Genomic DNA, 18,715 nt, shown 5'->3' with positions numbered 1-18,715 from the left:
GCATCAACCAACTCATTCACTTGATCCAGATTTACAGTCTGAAACACTTAGTGATGGAAAAGGATCTGGCTCATTGGGTAAGCTTATTTCCCTTTTCACCTCTACTGTCCTATAAGCCTCAGATGTTTTCACCTGAACAGAGAAGAAAACTGACATTTATTTAAAATAGTATATTAAAAGGCTGCAGCTGTAGAGGCTTTTTGTGTGGTTTAGCATCTTTTTTCATGAAGCATTTAAATGCACATGTACAACACATGAGTGTTTCCTGCTGCTATACGGCTGCTGGGCAGGTGGATTTTGATACAAGATTAATGTCAATGTCCTCCTTTTTTAAACTTTAACTGACTTTTCCCTTGATGGAGTTGAGTCATGGGGTTTTTGCAGCAACTTAAGCATGATATAATCAGTCATGCTCTCCTCCATTGTGCTTCGTTTCTGTGGGTATCATGCTGAGGCAGCATTTGCATAAAGCTTGTAAGTCAAAGTCCTCGCCCACACATCAAAACTTTGGACTGGAGTCAACACTCCTCCAGAGTACATTTAGCAGCTAAAGCAGTCATGCAGGAGCTGCTGAGGTTAGAGGGCAATCTACAGCTCCTGCATTTTAAAATGGGCCTGTTAATCCAGAACTCATCAATTAACTCAAACTGCAGCCCATTTTTCAGATGCATTTCATGTTAACTGCACTGGCAAGAAGGATGAAGAACATGCTGTCCTTGAGAAACGTAGCACTCTACAATACTTATATATGTGTATGTTCTTCTTAATTAAGACTGTCTACCTCTGTGAGGACCAGTTTTACATCTTTAGCCCTGAAAGGACATATGCAATGGCAAAATCTTGTTTCTTTAGAGTACTAATTAGAGATAAAGAGTGGTCTTTTGAAACTGAAGAGCATCACAGGCCACATATCAAGAAACCTCCATCATAATAAGTGGCAACAAATGAATTAAAACAAAGAGAAATTATCCAAATATACCAAAATTTGTTACTGAAACCCACAATCTGGGGAAAAAAGGAACAAAATAATCTAATATAAATCACAATATACAGAAGCTCTGCTATGAAACACAAACTGAAAAGAAAATAACACTAAAACAATCAATTTCAGGCAGGAAATGGCTAAAACCAAGCAGAAAATACTGTTTCCCAGAAAAAAAGTAAATTAATGAACTCATCGATCAATGAACAAAAAAGAGGCGGATGGATGGATGGATGGAAGCGGACTAATAATGATTACTCTGTTTTGACTTTTCAGTTTTATTTTTGTAATTTGCATAGACGCTTAATAAAAATTATGTAAATCTCAGCAACCTTAAAATCAGCTCTGCTGAATCACATATTCACATATTTTTAGCTGTAACAGGTAAACTACCCTTTGCAGTGTGAATAATTCACATGTGATAATGACTACATCCCTTACACATAATGTGACAGCTACGCTTAGCTGTGAAGTCATGTCACGTTTACAAACTTCATTGCAGACCAATTTTTTATAAATGACCTAAATGCTGTGATTTCATATGTCCAGATGAAAACCAATTCATTCAATGGAGTCGCTTAAAATATACCTGAAATTCCAATCTCAGACAAATAATCCTTCAGTGGTTTATGATTTGTGCCAATTACTTTCCAGCTTTTTATGTCCCCTATTCAGTTCAAGACTGGCTAATGTTTTCAAATGAATGTTAAAATGTTCCCGTTGTAACATTTGACATGTTTTTTTTATGTTGTACTGAGAATAAATTTTGGGTTTATGGGAGTTAAAATGATTATATTCTGTTTTTATTTACATTTTTACAGAGCATCCCAACTTTTTGGGCATTGTCTTTACCATGGGAGTACTTTGTGTATCCTAGTTGATAAGGCTCAGTGCTTTGTATATTAGTGCCTATAGAGGTATTTCTTTGTGCACCACCATAACATGCGACAAATCTTGTTTGTGTGTCAGTGCAGCAGATGGAGCATCTGATGGAGGCCTGTGCAGTCGACCACTGCAGGACACATTATGGCAATTTCCAGCTTGAGGAGCCAGAAAGCGTAAGAATTGGCAGGGTTGCTGAATGGACCCCAACCCCTCCCTTTCTTCTATCACCACCACCATCACAACTACACATCCGGTCAAGCATGACCACATAACACACCAACCCCTGCACTGCAGGGAGGATGCCAATCCAGTACATCTCTCCAGATGTTTGGTTTCATTCCCCAAATACAATTTTGGAAAAGAGACCTTTCCAGATGTCGTGAGGACAAATGCATCCAGAGGATGCATTACTTTACACAAAAACAGACTATACTTACTCTTTTTTTATGTTTTGCGAGCAAAGGTTCATGTCAGTTTAGATAAAATAAATAAATGCATGCATATATTTATTTTTACTGCGTTTAAATGGCAATTTTAGACATTCCTCGAGTTTTACTTAAAAAAAATAGACAAAAAGGATACAAAAAAGATTTTAAAAAAGTAAGATTAGAAGATGTGCATGGTACAAGTGGTAATGGTAAAGTCCTTAAAGGGAATGATTGTTTCTTTCTCTTTTATTAAATCTCACTGTAGGAGCACATGATTGCATGGTACAGTTACTTCATCTGTACATCTAATTGTATAAATATTGAATACACTGTTCCCTTCCGGCCAAAAAAAAAAAAAAAAACATTGAAAAAGAATGTTTTATGAATTACAATATCATCTGCTGCTGTGTAGACACAAAATAGAGCTTTATCGAGCCTCTATCAGAAACTATTTTTAAAAAGTTCCAGCGATCTGAAAGCATATGCATTTCTTGAAAGGGGAAGAGAATCTGGTAGCACCAAAGTTACTTCCACATCTAGCAAAACATACTCTTTCAACAAGATTAGCGATCTTATTCTCTTCACCTGTCAAGTTTATGCCTGATAAGTTCATGTACGAAAGCATATCGCCATACATGCTGCTTATGGTGGATTCCATCTACTCTTAGGGGGTGCACACTCCCAAAACTAATCAGAAAACATATAAGCCGTCTTCTCTTCCCTTTGATGAAATGTTTTCCGCACTGAAAAACTGCAATTTTAAAAGCAGATGAAAGAGGTGAATGCTGTGCATTCAGTAGCCAGAGGCTCGATCTCCATCTTCAGATTCAAATAAAGATCCAGGAGGTTTGAGATAAAGGCAAACACGGCCGCTCAGACCAAACTTCAAACAAAACTGACACTTCTAATGAAACTCATTGGTGGCAGGACTGCTTCAGCTAAACAGATTATTAGGTTTAATAACTGTGTCCTTGTAAACAAGTCATACTGTTTCCTAAAGAGCCCAAATAGCACTTAAAAAGCAAAGATGGCTGCATTTTACTGCTGACTGTGCTTGTTCATCCATGTATGTGTTTTTGAAAAGAAAAAGGGGACAGAACAGGAACAGAAAAAGGTGAATAAGAGTCATATCCAATGTGTTGGCACCAAGGAGGACATTTTTTGCCACTGCAGTGAGTGCTTCACGACCTTTAATCCTTCCACCCAGTGTGAAATCATATCTCACATCAGCAAGCTACACAGCAGGAGTGTGTGAGTGTGTGTTTCAGCAGCACTACAATGCAAAAGGTTTTAAAAAAAAAAGAGACATGCAGCTTCAGTTTTGTAAGAAACTAAACAAGTAAAAATTCTGGGTTAAAAAAAGAAGTGAATGAAATCAGATATAATTATGAATAATCAGATATTTAGCTTAGATTGTATAGGCTTCCTGTGATGGATTGGCGACCTGTCCAGGGTGAACCCCGCCCCTTGCCTGAAGGCTGCTGGGATAGGCTCCAGCTCCCCCGCGACCCTTACTCGAATTAAGTTGGTTCAGAACCTGAATGAATGAATGTATAGGCTTCTGTTTAACTTGTACCTCATACGTTCACGCCAGTGCTGCGAGCGGATAAGGGACTGTCTGGAGTTTTCGCATGTTGCTAGAAGACAGAAGTCATCATTTGCTGCCAATATGTCAAAGCTTTACTCTGGAGTTTTAAGGGGGTAAAACTAGAGATGGCCCAAGTGACAAAGTGATGGCATATTTTCAGAGCTGTCCTCCAAACTGTTTGATGTCACCTTGTCACTACTGACACCTCTATGTGTTTGCCGGTGGTTTGGCATGATCATTTTGGACAAAGCCAGACAAATTCTGTCTGCTTTTCAAAGTTATCTTCACCACACCTACATATTTGACTGGGGGCAAAGAAAATTGATAGGAAGCCTGAGGAAAGCATGGACAAGCCTTCCTTGATGAATAATATTAATTAGCTGCTTCTATAGATGTGTTTTAATGTTTTCTGTCAACTTTATTTCACTGAAGACTTCAGTTATTTTTATTCCATCAATTGTTTTACTTAAAGGCAGTTTTAGCATCAATCGCTGCACAACCGTTTAAACAACACTGAAAATCATAGAGAATGAATTAAAAAAAAGAATAATGGTCACAGTTGGTGGGCTGTTTCACTAATTTTATGCAAGTTGAATTAGTTTAAAGCACACAATGTAGTATAAATAGATGAATATAGAATTAATTATCAAAACTGACGATTCTTACTTAAGATTCTTTTAGTAGCTTGTAATTGTTGCTGTGTGGTGGATTAAGCTAGGTTAGCAAGTAGCATAGCATTGTTATCGCCTTTTCTGTCTCCATTTAAAATGATTGCATCGTACTGTACAGATGAGATTTAACTATTAAATACAACAAAGTCAATTAGTAAGATGTTGAGACATGAAAAATATCTGGTCAGAAAAAGTAAGTCAACAAAAGAAGCACTCGCAGAGTGCAGACCTCCACCAATCAGCTCATTTCTACCCATATCGTGAAGAATCTTTTGAAAATTTCAGTAGATCACTACAGACCAATATCCTGTCACAGAAAAACAAAAATCAACCCAGTAGTTTTGGTGTGAGGTTGCTGACAGACAGTTAAACAGACAGACAAACTTCCTTGGCGGAAGTAAAAATGAACTTAAAACCAGTTTTACAAGCAAAAGTCCAGGCTTCACAATATCTGATTCCTCTGCATTAAACCATAAAACAATTCACAAAACATAATAGATGGATGGATGGTTGGATGGATGGATGGATGATCTTGGGTAGAACCTTTCCAAACAGCAAGATTTGTGTTGTTCTATCAATTGTTTTATCGCTTTTGAAACTAGTGAGCCATAAATCAACTTACCCAAGCTGGAAAGGACTTCATCTGACTTCAACAGTTGTGATGCTCAAGTCATGAATAAATTAGGACCACATTGACAGAAAAAAGGATCTCTGTGAAATGAGAAGACACATAACACATGAGCTTGAAGAACAATCTGTGAACATGAAAGCAATGTTAAATGGTGCTTAATGTTAATGCTAAAGTTTTTAAATGTCTTTAAATGACATTCACTGCAGAGAAAAGTCTTGGTAGAAAATATCCATTTCACAGATTCTAATTTTCCATCTATCAGTAACAAGGTAACAATGCAGTTGTACATGAAAACCAGCAACTTGAATCTGAAAAGAGCCCTAATGACCATACACATCCATGTTATCAGCAAGCAAAAGAAGAATTACAGATTTTTAAAGAATATTGTGAATAACATGTTTTCCAGTTACCTGTAAATGTAATCTCTTAACCTACTTCAAAGTTTCTAGATGTCTAATTTTACCCTGTAATATATTCCCAACTCCTCACAAAGAGGCACTTGACAGTTCTTGCATAATTCAACAGTGGGTTCAACCTTCAGGCATTAATTTCCTCTCTGGTATAAGTCATATTGGAATAATTGTGGGTTTATTTCCAATGACGTTCTTCCTATTAACTGTGATTATGTTGAAATCGCATAAAACCTACATAATCGCGAGTTACCACTTAATGCAATCAAGACTTAAAATGACAATTAAAGATGGGGATATCACACTGAATGACATGAGGGGAACTCAAGGAGTTTGAAGTACCACAACAAGCCTGTGGGCTGATGGAGTGTATGCTGTTGCCTGGCAATACAAAGCTATCGTAAGTAGTAAGTAAGTAAGTAAGTAAAGTTTATTTATAAAGCGCTTTTCACAGATAAAAATCACAAAGTGCTGTACATAAAAATGGGTACAATAACACAATCAGCAAGAATTAAAATAATCCAAGAATCAACCAAAAGCTCTTCTAAACAGTAGAGTCTTTAGCTGCATTTTAAAAGAGTCCACAGAGTCAAGCACACGAAGGGACAGAGGCAGCTCATTCCAGAGTCTGGGAGCAACAGACTGGAAAGACAGGTCACCACGAGTTTTAAAACGAGTTTTTGGAACCTTCAGGAGGTTCTGGCCAGAAGACCGAAGAGAGCGTCCAGAAGAGTATGGACATAGTAAGTCGGTGATATACTGAGGGGCCTGACCATGTAACGCCTGAAAGGTCAATACTAAAATTTTAAAATCTATGCGAAATTTAACAGGAAGCCAATGAAGACGTGTCAAAACAGGGGTGATGTGGGCTGTTCTGCCTGCACCTGTCAAAAGTCTGGCAGCAGAGTTCTGCACAATTTGAAGCTTATTTAGAGTTGTCTTATTTATGTAATTGAAAACAGAGTTACAGTAATCAATGCGACTCGAGATGAAAGCATGGATGATCATTTCAAGATCTGATTTTGACAACAACCTCCTTACTTTAGAGATGTTTCTTAGATGATAGAAACTGTTTTTGGTCAGTTGTCGGGTGTGACTCTCCAAAGACATGGCCTGATCAAACACAACCCCAAGGTTTCTGAGACTGGTTTTCACAGACGATCCCAGAGCACCAAGATAGTTTTTGATCATAGGTATCTTTTTATCAGGGGCAATGATCAGAGTTTCTGTTTTGTTAGAATTTATCTGAAGGTAATTTGAGGAGAGCCAGTTTTTAATGCAGGACACACATTCTAACAACATAGATAAAAAAAATAAAACTCTGAATCATTGAAGGAACAGTACAACTGAATATCATCAGCGTAAAAGTGATAAGATACATTTTCAAAACCACAAATAAGTCGGCCAAGAGGCAATAAGTACAAAAGAAACAAAACAGGTCCCAGGACAGAACCTTGGGCCACTCCACACGACAATTTAGACACATGAGACATTATATTGTTTACCGCAACATTAAAGGACTTCATCTGACTTCAACAGGATCGTGAGTGTGATGACTGAACAGCAGTCGCATTTGAACAGGATCTTGGATATTTACCGGAGCAGCTGCTTTGACAAGGAATATCTTCTATCAGTGACAGCTGTAGGCTCAGTAATACATACTGTGTAAACAGTCCACCTCCTGTCAGTCAAAAAATTGCCTCACAGAGCAGCTAGCTTAATTTCAGACTCTGGACTAACCATCAAACACAATAAATGCAATGATTATTACTGTATGACTGGATGTGAAATTACTATTTTTAAGGTAGCAAGTGTTAAAAAAAGGTATCCCAAAGCTTAGAAGAATAACACTGCATAGAGGTAACTGACTTACTGGTATCTTCTCTACAGTTAAATATGTACGCAAACTAAACACTTCAAAAAATAAAATAAAGTTAAAAAATGAATTCTTTGATTTTTTTATATGAACATTTTCTGTTTCACGATCATCATCAATGGTATGCTCGTGTCCTTCCATCACCTTATAGAAACTCCTATTCCTCCATCTTCTCTGTAAAACCAAACTGTATTAATCAGGATGGAGGGAAAATCTGAAAAACAGCGTCAGCCGCATCTCTGGATACATTTTAGATGTTTCTCTTTTGTCAGATCTGTGATGTTTCAATCTGTCAGATTCGTTCATTCATTCATTCATTATCCTAACCACTTATTCCGACAAAGGGTCGCGGGGAAGCTGGAGCCTATCCCAGCAGTCTTTGGGAGAAAGGCGGGGTACACCCTAGACAGCTCGCCAGTCCATCACAAGAGATTAATTTAATTTTAATCAAATGTGTTGCAGCAGGGCCACATCTAATGAGTGCAGGATGGACAAACCTCAGGGGGCGAAGTTGGCGACTCCTGCTCTACAAATTTTAGTCCTCTTTAAAGGCCTATTTAAAGACACAATAGATAACTTTAACTCTATGTTCCGGACTTGTTAGATGACACAGTGACATCTATTATGTACATTTCTAGAGCCGCTGCAACTCAGCAGCCTCCTGAGACTCAGAAACACTACAACTTTTTCATCTGTGACGCTACATGACGTTGCAGCAGAGTTTTACTTCACTCTAGAAAAAGCACCGGCTGTTTTGAACACGCAACGTCACTGATTTAGCAAAGAAATACAAGAAGATTCAAAGAGAAAGGGACAAAACGAGTCATCGTAAGATCGTTCAAATCTGTAAGCTATAATCAGCATTTTTAACAAGAGCATAAGTGATCTGAAACACTCTGAAAGAGAACAGGTCTGAACAATCGGGGGAAAACAAAGCTAATTATGATGTTTCTGACAAATATTGCAAACATGATTTGATTTCCAATTGATTCCTTTAAATTCAAGCTGATGGTGTTCCAGTGTAAATATATCTTTTACGTGAGATGGAGGATTGCTACATGAGATTACGTCGAAATATGAACCGTCCCATATTTTTATGCCAGTTCGCAAAGTTGAGATACCTCATTTACCAAATGTAAGATGCAACCTGAACTTTACATTTCTTCTAGAAAAGTTTTGTACTTTGTCTGTCGTAAAATCTGTATAGTCAGATGTAATTAATCGTATTCACACTATGGCATGTCATTCCTCAACCTGCTTGCTTTCGGAATAGCAAAAGGCGGAGTTCCACAGCAACACCACACAAACATGTGTGCACACATACAGGAGAGCACACTCCAGCTGGCAGAGAGATAAAGCATGTTGGAAAATATTTTACTTCAGCCAACTGAAAAGCAGACAAAACGTGCATCTTTTAAACACTTGCAGGGAGGTGATTCTAAAAACCGTCATGTCAATCGTAGAAACGCAGCTGAACAAGCTGAATCTATCATCACTGGAGTTATTTGAGACACATTAGGAGCTTAACAGGGATCCATTATACATTCCATCTATTATACAAAACAAGTAGGTTTCATTAAAATTAACATGCTGGCCGTGATCTGAACTTGAACATTCAGAGCGACTTCACTTCGTTAAACCTTCTGCATTCACTTCATGGCAACATTTCCAAAGTTGGACCGTTATCTGTCTTCTGTGTTTTATGTCTTTGCTTTTAAGTCATTGATGTAAAAATTAGTTTGGGATGAGGTTTGACAATGTGTCAGGTCTTCGAGCTGTTAAATAATGTTTACTGTTACAGAAGAAAGAAAACAGGAATTAAGACTGCCGATTTGGAACCTGAATCAGGTCGGCTGTGTAATATGAAAGGGAATCATTTTCCTTTGGGATTTGCTGGTTGCAACATTTTATTGCAATTTCAATTCAGGAAGGATGAATTGTTGAGCCTGAAAAGAAAAAAATAACTGACAGACTTAGTTCTCTTAAATTACAGAACTGGAGCCCAACCAGTGGCATTACATTAACTAGTTATTAAACCAACTACATGAAAGTTAGCTAATTGGTATTATTACAGTTAGATCCCAACACTAATCTGGACTAGAATCAATGACTGTTCCACACATTGTAATCCATTTTAAACATTTAAGAGTAAACGTTCTCATCTCTGTGTGCGAATAGATTTATTCAATTACTTTCGGAACCCTATTTTTTGTTCATAATAAAACCACATTTTTCTTCACTATAATCCTAAATCCTTTGAGTAGAAACCAATTAAGAATATTTAATCCTTCTATTTGAAGGGGAAAATGAAATCTTAAAAACAAGGACAGTGAGGCAGCGGCAAGGCAGATAGCAGAAATCGTCAAGCAGCTGCTGTAATGTCCCTGAAAAGAAAGAGAAGTCGACTGCGAGCAAAAGTGAAATATCTCTAAAACAAAAGAAGCAATTTTCTTGAAGGGCAAACCGTCCAGGTCGAAAATATAACATTGTAAAACAAAGTCAATTCTTTGAGTTCTGTAAATGCTGGGCCACCTGCTAATACAGTTTGAGAGTTTGAGAAATAGCTGTGATGTCTTCTGTCAGCTATTTTCTCACAATCGCTCCCTCCCTGTTCATCTCTCTTAGCGAGACAGACTCAGCGCCGAGGCTGGGGACAAGCTTGACTCTCAGCCAAGGCGAGGAATATTTCACAGAGAGTGATGTCGGCGTGGACACCTCCGGCTGGTGAAAACACAAAATGGGTCGATACGCTGATTGGCACGTCGCTCCTGAATCAGGGGTTGGGTCTTCCTTTGACAAATCCATCAGGATGCCCCACACACTGATCCAGTAGGCTGTCAGCCCCTTGCAATTTACATATCTGTAGCAATAACCAGAGTAATTCTCCAGTCACTCCAAACACATAAAGACGCATTCAAAGGCAACATATCAACTGTGATCGGCTTTAATAGTCATACTCAGTTCTGTCAAGATTTACCACAAGAAAACAAAAAGGGATTATTTTTCAAGACTGAGCTTCACTTGGGTTTTCACTTTTTACTTTAACAGCTTTATTTATATAAAATATATACTTTGACCATTTTAAAGACATATTTTATAAAATATGTCCTAATTTCTTTACAAAGCACTTTTACTGCATGCAAGGACCACAGTCCGAACCAACAAAGCCCTGCGGATGATGATCTGAACCAGAGTGTGATTCTTGATGAAAGGGAAGAAGCACATGGCACAGCTACGCTTTAAAAGAAATAGTTTTCTTTATTACTTTTATTTATTTATTCATTTCTTTTTATGTTTTTTCAAACTAAAAAAAAAAAGGACTTTTAAAAGAACATCTATTGGTTACAACAAACAACAAATAAAATAAGCTTCTGAAGTTCAAGAAGGGTTTTGGAACAAGTTGGGCACTTATCTTGTCCAAAACCCCCTTATCAATTACACTGTAAAACTTTCACAGCATGAAAAATACAGTAATACACATTAAATTCCATAACAATGAAACTTAAACAGTATACAGTTGCATACACACAATAAATCATAGAATTCAAAATACATTGCTTTAAAAAATAACCTTATTTTCCTCAAAACTTTTAATTCTCATCTTTTATCATTTGTTTAAATATTCCTATTGATTGACACACATCAGTGTTTTCTCCTGTATTTTATAGACTTTAAATTCAGTCAATGAATGAAAGCTGCATTAAGATTTTTTTTTGTAAATTTGCTCAACTACCATCTTGTTTTGCCTGTCATTTATTACCTAAAATGCTTTGGCACAAATTGCTTGTCTGTTGGCACGTAAAATGTAAAAGTTCATGATGGTCCAACTTGAAAAAGACTGAGCGAGTATGACTCATCTGAAAGGATTCAGAAGAAAGGCTTTTCTCTTAAAGAAAAAGAAAATAACACACACATGGCAGCACAGCTTAGGCCTGCAAAGCTGCATCTGAACAAAGCACAAATACCTCACCCTAACTGTCAAGCACAGTGCTGAACAGCCCATGATTTGAGCTTGTTTTGCAGCGACAGGGCCAGGACACCTTGCAGTCAGTCGTGAACTCCTCTCAACGCCAAAGTATACAAGATTTGATTGTGAGGCCATCTGTCTGACAGCTAAAGCTTGGTCTTAAACAGGCTCATGCAGCAGAATAATGAACCAAAACACAGCATCAGATCCACAACGGGACGGCTGACAAAGAAAAGAACCGAAGTGACAGAATGATCCAGCCAGAGTAAAGAGTTCAGACCTCAAACTGATTGAAATGCTGTGTGAGACATTAAGAGAGGAGTTCATAAACAAAAACACTGAAATAATGTTATAAAGAACAGCCGACCAAAATTCCTGCACAAGAAACTGAGAGTAAGAGCATCATTCAGAAAAGTCTTACTTCATTTAATTAAAAGTGGTTCAGCAAGCTTCTGATTCATGAGGATGATGTTCTATAAGTAGTGACTCAGTCATTTTTATGTTGTTGTTTGTCTGACTTCGTACTTAAATGTATTTAAAAGACCAAACAAGACCCAAAAGTGTTTTTCTTAACGGGTCCTGATATGTATTGTATTAGTGTGGGCAACCTGTGAAAGGCATTAGGCAGAACATTGACGTGTGTCCTTTTCAGCTGATCAAATAGCAGATGTGCAGCTGGGCTCTGGACGATGCAGAGATGCATTTCTCTCTGAAGATGAGAAGAAATTAAAGGCGTAACTGTGAGGTCTTCAGACAGGAATGACAAGTACAGTAACGGTGTGTTCAGACCAAACGCGTTTTGAGCGTCGAAAATGCTCAAAACGCTGAACGCTCGACGCTGGTCACTAAACTGCCACTTTTGTGTCCGACGCCCAAAACGCTCCTGCCGCGTCTGCCGCTTGTGAGTCTGGAGCGAGCGGCAAACGCGGCGGAAAAGAGAGGAGGGAGGCGGCGCTTTCCTTCCGGTCAGTCTGAATGATGGCAGATTCAGTAGAGAGGTGGCATGGTTTTATTTAATAACTAAAGCTAGAGGACGTTGACAGAGGGCAGTTAGTCAGTGATAACTCAGCAGAGAGCCGCCACCGCCCCAAAAACAAAGCGTTGCTAGGCAACGTATCCTGCTTCGTTGACAAATCAGTAACATTCAGCTTTTTAGCAAGGAATGGTTATCCTAAATATTGCATGGAGTAATGGCATCTCAGCCCCGTGTCTGGGTTCACCACAGGAATCCTCCAGGAGCTGCGAGCTGATCGTTCTGATTGGTTGACGCCCCGCGTCGAGCGGCCAAAGTTCAGCTTTGTCCATCTCTAGCTTTTGATGCGCATTCCGCGCAGAACACGTCGCCGACGCCCAAAACGCGACGCGAGAAAGCTCGACGCCCCCTTGCAGCGCCTCCCCATAGACTTTACATTAAAACCTGCAGCTCTTGACACTCAAAACGCGTTTGGTCTGAACACATCGTAAAGCTGTCCAGGGACAAAACACTGAAACCAAAACTGTTCCCAAATCCGGTCTCAGCTGTAAGTCTATCACTTCAGCACTGAGACAAACCCTTCCCCATGAAAAGAAAAAAAACTGTATCAGTGAAGTTCAGAGCTGTGATGATCATCCTCACCATACGCTCTTAGTTTCACACATAAACTCAGGCTTCTCTAGCACTGGAAAACAGCGGGTGGTTGTGAAAACTAGTCCTCAGTGATATGTGGGGACTGTAAAACAGCTTTGCAAGCTTTTTATGGACAATTCTCTGCAGAGGAACCTAATTCTCACTTTAAGAACAACTTTCGATAGCGCCTGTTCCAGTCATCCTTTTGATAATGTCCCCATAATGTGGCCAAATAAACACACTGATATTCTTTTATCTTTTATCTCCTGCTGGCAGGCTCACAGTCTTTAGAGGGAGCCTATCTGACAGCTGTGATGGCGACGTGGGGAAGAAATAGAAGCTCCTCCATATCAGGCCTGCAGCTCTACCACATCTACAGATATATAGAGAGAACTGCGAAGTAGCTCACCAAGGCCAGCTGTTCACTAGAGCTTACACAAGTTGGGTTAAAAGTCAGGACACAAAGACACGCGCAGTGCAGCTCTGACACGACTCTGATGTTCATTTGTACATAAAAAAAGAAAAGGAGCTCATCCCTCTGCATCCTATCGACTCCCACTTAAGATAATGGGCCCTGTTGGAGAGGATATAGATTGCAGAGTCTTGGAGCTGCGGTACGTGGAGGAATTTGTAGGCCAGGCTGATGAAAGAGCTTTAGGAAAGAATCCATGGTGGCAGTTTGTCAGGATTAAAGCAGGATGATGCATTGTTGCTGAGGCGTTAGGTGTTGTTCACAACTGTGAGGCTGTCGGGGAATCACTGTTGATCTCTGTGGGTGTACTGCAGTCATTTTGACTTGACTCTTTCTTTTCAGCATTCAGACACATCTGACCCACACTTTTTTGGTCATCTACTAATTAATCAATCAATCAACTATTTGAAATGTAAAAATGACAGGACACTAAACGTAACTGTTACAACACAAAATATTTTAGATATAAATTAGACTAATTTTGGAATAAATAAAGCATTGGAGGTTTTTGGCTACCGTTCAGCTTACGAGGTCAATTTTAGAGCTTAAATAATCCATTGAAAGCTATAATCAATGTTATTTTCAGAACCAGTTACTCTGTAAAAGCCTTTTCACTGTCAGAAAACAAAGTAATAACAACTTCCAGACAGAAAAGCCCAAACATGTCAGACAGAACAAGGTCTGACTCTCAGCCCACCACTGGCTGTTATTTACACTGTCAAAGTTCTCCTAATGAGCTGTTTAATTACATTTAACTCTGACTGCAGGCTTCAGGCAGCACAATCAATCATTACTCAGCAAAGATCCAAACTGTGCCTGAAATGGAGAAGTTTGCTGTTTTTTAGTGTTTTCTATTTTTCTACATGATATCACTGACTTGTGGATGTAAAGTATAAATAATTCAGTGCATATTAAACATTGCTTTAAATGTAAAAAATATAAATAAATAAATAACTGAATCAAAGAAAACAAGTTAATTCAAGCCAGAACTCAAATTTTACAAAAGACCCATCAACATGTTTTTTGTTTTGTTTTGTTTTGATTTTTTAGACAAAATAAATTGAGGTCAGAGGTTGGGATGCATCATGAGCAAATGGACAGATCCTTCATGATCGACAATCAAGAATCTTTATGTAGTTTTTGAGAAATAAATAGTATTTATTAACTGCTTGTTTATCATTTATAAAATAGTTCATATTTAAAGAATTTCAATATTCTGTATTTAAAGTCATCAAACAGGTAAGTGTGCTGCAGTCTGCTCCATCACAGCACAGAGAATATTGCAAGGCTGCAGTGAGTGGTTATTAACGTTTTATTACATAAATAATGCAATGAATAAATTAAAAATACTTTTCACAAATAACTTGAGTACTAGATGATTTTGAATAATTAGATATCACACATGAACTCAAAGAGAGTCAAATTTGTGTTGTTGCAGAACATCACCACTGTAAGGATGAAAAAGCTGTGACCAGCATGGAGAACTTTTGCTCAAGACCTTTATGAAACTATTACAAAGTAAATTCTGGCTGCATTAAAAAAAATGTAAAGAAATAACAGGTGGTGGGAAGCCCTGATCATGTTAGAGAGTGTAGAAAATAGCCATTTATAAATAGTTAGTTTAGTGCAGTGTGCTCCCAATTCCCCAAATGTTTAATTTACAGTCATATAATCAGACCTTTCTTTTACAGAATCAGGTCTCTCTGTGAGTGTTTCTTATAAAGTAACACTTTCAGCCCAAGGATGTTCTTCATTTTGAAGTAATTACCACAAAACCCATGACGGAAATGCTTTAAGGCTGCAATCCATCATCAACTTTATTCCTATGAAAGTTGATTAATTGAACAAATGACTGCTCAAAATGTAAAACAATGACCTTACCTATTATCATTCCCTGGAGCAAAGGATAATCCATTTATTTTACTTTTCTGTTGTGAAAGCTAAGTTTTCTTATTATGTAAAAATATGGAAAAATGCAAATAATCAGGAGTTAAATCATTTCTTTTTTTAATTCTTGTTTTGTTCTTGGTGTATTTTTGCCTAAAAGTTGCTTTAAGCTACTAACTGGATATGGACTGGGCTATTTAGACTGCTGTAAAAATTTCTTGCACTGCAGCCATCAACACTGACAGTAAATCCATGTAAAAACAAGAAAGAGACAGAGAGGCATGCTTTATTATCTCTTTCTCGCCTGTCAAGACATGACTGAGATGCTGTCACTGACAAACCTGTGATTACACTCTCCTCCAGCATCATTCTACCTGCAGCCTAAGCTTTACACACATGATACAAAAACTGAGTAACAAAAAGACACAGCAGTCAAACAGAAGAACATATACACTTTAAAAACACAACGGACACCCTCAACCTTCAGCAGTGTCTCCTGAGACTAAACATGCAAACAGCTACATATGCTCACATGCTTTCAAGGAATCTCAAGTGGAATTGCTTCTGTTTTACAGTATTCTTCATCCATGTGTCATCAGCACAGTCAATGGACAGTTTGCGGAAACAATTATACAATTGTATATAATTTATACAAAGACTTCCGACCAGCACCTGACAGTGAGAGCTGTTACTGCAGTGCTGACAAGGCAGCCGGAAAAATGTCCACCAGAGCTCAGATGAAGAGGACATGCTGTCCTTCAGCGTGCAGAGGTTGGGATATATGTAGATTCTGTATGAAGAAATTTCCTGAGTTTAATGCAACACTTTCTCGCTCACACTGCGACACTGATTTAACAAACTGGTTCACATTAGAAACAAAACTGCAACTATTACAATGAAACCATTTAGGATTCTTAAAGCTCACTTTATTGCATCACACAATACTTAACCAAAACAATTGGATTTTACTTTTTACTAATGTTTCTTTAAGTCACCAAACAGATTTTCTTTTTGTAAGTGGACCAAACCATATAATATCTAAAGTACATTGATGCTGTAAAATCTCTATAAACATCAGAGCTTTGTTGTTTATCATGCCTACATCAACTTCCATGTTCCATGAGTTCTTTGTTTAGTTGAGTTATATGTGATTTTTGAGGCGGCGGACATTATGTCAGACTGAAAAGAAAAAATGGGATTGCTCATTATGGTTGAAAGTATTTCAATTCTGCAAATTTTCTTACTCATAGCACACGTCTTACCTTGTTCATGCACTTCAGTCAACAATGCGGTTCACAGACTAGATGTATGGAAGTAATTCTGTCTCTACGTTTTTTTTCATTAAACTCTTAAAAATTCTCATTTGGTTTTTTTTTGGTTTTTTTTCAATCCAAACTGAAGTTGAGAATTTTCCCAAATAAAATTTTTCAAATTGCTCAAATTCAACAAAATTAAACTCAGTTAAATTCAGAATTCAGACACAGGGACAAGCAGTCAATGCTAAATGATGTCAAATTTGCATTCAGCATTAAAGTTAGCTTCTCATTTCATTTAGTAGTTCATCTCTTTGTATATTCTGCTGTGTTCACTTGCTGCTCTTTTGTCACATCCAGTTCTCATTTGCTGACAACTAAAGCTGCCTGCTTTCCTTTGTTCTCTACTTGTTTGTCTCAAACGTGTCAGTCCGTTATTTAGTCTGTTTAGTCAGTCAGCCTTGAATGCTGGCTCAAGTCTTGTTTTTTGTTAGTTTCTAGTGTATTTTCTTAAACATCCTCCTTCTGCAGGACTTTCTGTGTAAATTAACCATAAATTAAGTTTGCATACCTGCGTCCGCCCCTCCAACCCTCTGTCAGATCATACATTACTGTAACATCATATTACTGCTTCCACAAGACTGTTAACACGTTTCTTCTTCTTTGCAATTTTACATCAAATAAGCACGCTTTAAGGATATGACTGTGAGTTTATCACTATGATGACAATAGGAAATAAATAAGATTAATAAAATAACAATGAAACTACAACTTTCTTTGTACACCAAATTCTCAGCTATGTTTCTACCAGGTACACTGGATTTTACAAGTGGGAAAATGTTTGACTGTTGCTTAATAGCGTTTATAAATGCAGAACTTTGTTATCTTAGCACCCTTTATAGAGCTGCGATATTAAAAAATTTATATGAACTTTGTACAGCCTGGCCGAAAATAATAACTAAACCATGACCAACTGCAGCAACCCTAGATTAAAGCGCTTCGTCGGCCTTTCTTCTTACCCTGATACCCCATCTCTTTGAATCTGGACTCATTAGACCACACGACCTTCTTCCATTGTTTCAGAGTGCAATTTTCATACTTCAAAAGCAAATTTAAGCCTTTTCTCTGGTTAGTCTCACTGGTTAGTGGGGTTTTTTTTGTTTTATTTTTATTTTTTTTTTATGGTTACACCACTGGATGTACTACAACTCCTTTGAGTTCCCAACACTCTTACTTTCACTATTAAACGTAACCGAGTGCTTCTGTTGCATTTTTTTTTTTTTTTTTGATTCCACCAAACATTTTTAAATGATTGCTGATCACCATCATTTAAGATGTTTTGCCAACCCCATTTCTTTTTGGAAGATGATGTTTCCTCACTATCCATCCAATTCTTAATGATAAGCTGGATGATTCGTAACCCAATTTTGGAATTTCTGCTATCTCCTTTCATGTGTTCTCTGTTTGATGCATGCCAAAGATTTCAGTTCAATTCAACTTTATTTTTACAGTGCCACTTCACGACAATGTATTTTCAGGGCACTTTACAGACACATCCATCTGAATCAATTATTAAAAAGCCTAAAACTGGTAGCACCGTATCTTGACTTTGATCCAACACCTGATCCTGGGTGCACAAATTAAGTCTTCTTAAACAGACTAACATTGTTTCCTAAACTACTGAATGAGTCTTCCCACATGGTTGTTTCAAAAATGAGAAGCAACTCATTGCGTCATTTGGTATTAAATTGAACTTGAAACTTGCTGCCAGGTAAAAGAAAATTACCCATGTAGTAATTATCCAATAGGAGGCTCATACCTACCCAAGTGATGACAGCGGTGTAGTTAATCAACTGCTGTTAATCATCTATACTTACATGTCTAAATAAAACATAGAAATCCTGCAGCTGTAACTTTAAAAAAAACTTTTATAAAAGGTAACAGGTCAAATGATCCATTAGTAGGTTATATGAAGACAGATATTTGACAACCGGGCAACCGAAACACTAGCATAGTATGTTAGAGCAAATCAATTAAGAATCCCTAAAAGATTTATTAT

General features: G+C 37.7%; 1 protein-coding gene across 1 annotated transcript in view; it reads right to left on the bottom strand.

Moving 5' to 3' along the window:
- Positions 1-18,715, bottom strand: part of rnf152 (ring finger protein 152) — a 58,509-nt gene that overhangs the window by 8,398 nt on the left and 31,396 nt on the right. The window contains exon 2 of the mRNA XM_079259913.1: positions 5,177-5,265. The gene's annotated coding sequence lies outside the window, so the exon portion shown is untranslated. The remainder of the gene's footprint in view (positions 1-5,176; positions 5,266-18,715) is intronic.

Source organism: Telmatherina bonti (assembly GCF_933228915.1).
Source record: "Telmatherina bonti genome assembly, chromosome: 20".
Classification (NCBI taxonomy): domain Eukaryota; kingdom Metazoa; phylum Chordata; class Actinopteri; order Atheriniformes; family Telmatherinidae; genus Telmatherina; species Telmatherina bonti.
This window is presented reverse-complemented; position numbering and strand designations above follow the sequence as displayed.